Genomic DNA, 1531 nt, shown 5'->3' with positions numbered 1-1531 from the left:
ACACACACACACACACACACACACACACACACACACTCTGATGATGATGATGATGATGCTGATATAATAATGATGATAATAATGATAAACAGTGGTGAAAGTGAGGGCGATTTTCTCCGGTTCTCCTTCTACTTTGAGCCTCCTATCTATATACCGACCTTGAAAATGTGTTGAAAAGAACAGAAGAAGGAAGGCGAAAAGACATATACCAGAGAAGAATTAAATATACAGGGAGGAGGATTATCAGAGGCATTTCTCGCGTAACCCATAAACGCAAAACGGCAAAAGAAGGCCTTTAATTATGAATATCGTGTATATCATCTTCTCGACCCGGAAAACCCCTTTTCAAACCTTTCCTGGTTGTTTTTTTATTTTGGTTTTAGAGTACGCAATACATGGGGCCGCCGCGTAATAATGTTCAAAATATTTTTTAACACACAAAAATAACTCATGCGCCCAGTTTTCCTTTCGCCTTTCTACATTTAGTTAGCCTCTTTACTTGAACGTTATTTGTCGGGTCTCCTTTTTACAAATATTTCGTCTTCACCTTCTTTTTACAAACAAATCAAATTTCCCTTTCTTCAATTAAATAATATTATGCTTTTACTTCCCTTTTACCAGTAAGTTTGCTTTTACATTCTTCAAACAAATAATTCGTCTTTCACTTCGTCTTAAAAAGAAATCGCCTTTGTCTTCTTTTTTTTTTTACAAGCACGTGATCCTTTCCCTTCCATTTCACACAAAAATTGCTTTCCCGTTCTAGCTAAAAATTTAATTTCTTCTCAAGCACGCATTTGCTTTGCTTTTCTTCTTACGAATAGAATTCGCTTTATTTCCTCGTACAACAAGTACATCAAGCAAGCAGAAACAAGCTGAGCACTGCAGATGCCAAAGTTTCCCAGCCGAAGATCGATTCATGTCCATTGCATGCTGGGCAGTAGAGAGCCCACTTAGCCCAGAAATCATATTACTGGCAGAGCGCCACGCGCAGTCTACTTTGTGAGGGGTAGGTATGAGCAAGGGGTCAAAGTGTGCGTGTGTACGTGTGTCTGTATCTCAAATTCACACACAATTTGTGTATATGTGCATAGAAGCGCTACAAGACAAAATAAGAGTAGATGCCAAAAGAGGACTGGTATATTATCATGAGTTTGGAATGTTTGGAAGTTGCATTTCGTTTCTTCGTTTATGTTTGAGTGTGTGTATTATGTGTATACGTGTATGTGCGTCTATGTAGGTGTGTGTGTGTGTTTGCTTGTTTGTGTGTGTGTGTGTGTGTGTGTGTGTGTGTGTGTGTGTGTGTGTGTGTGTGTGTGTGTAGTTATGTTATGTTATGTATGTATGTAGTTATGTTATGTATGTATGTATGTAGTTATGTTAGTGTTCATTTCTTGCTTGGGAGGAGGTGACTGGTCCCTTGTGGTTGTTTTCTTTTGTGGAGAAAAGAGAGTGAGGGTGGGCAGCAGAGAGTAAACAAGAACGATATTGTCCTTCCCCTTCCCTCCCCCCTCCCCAGACAGACAGACAGACA

Source organism: Aplysia californica, unplaced genomic scaffold (assembly GCF_000002075.1).
Source record: "Aplysia californica isolate F4 #8 unplaced genomic scaffold, AplCal3.0 scaffold00210, whole genome shotgun sequence".
NCBI classification, from domain to species: domain Eukaryota; kingdom Metazoa; phylum Mollusca; class Gastropoda; order Aplysiida; family Aplysiidae; genus Aplysia; species Aplysia californica.
This window is presented reverse-complemented; position numbering follows the sequence as displayed.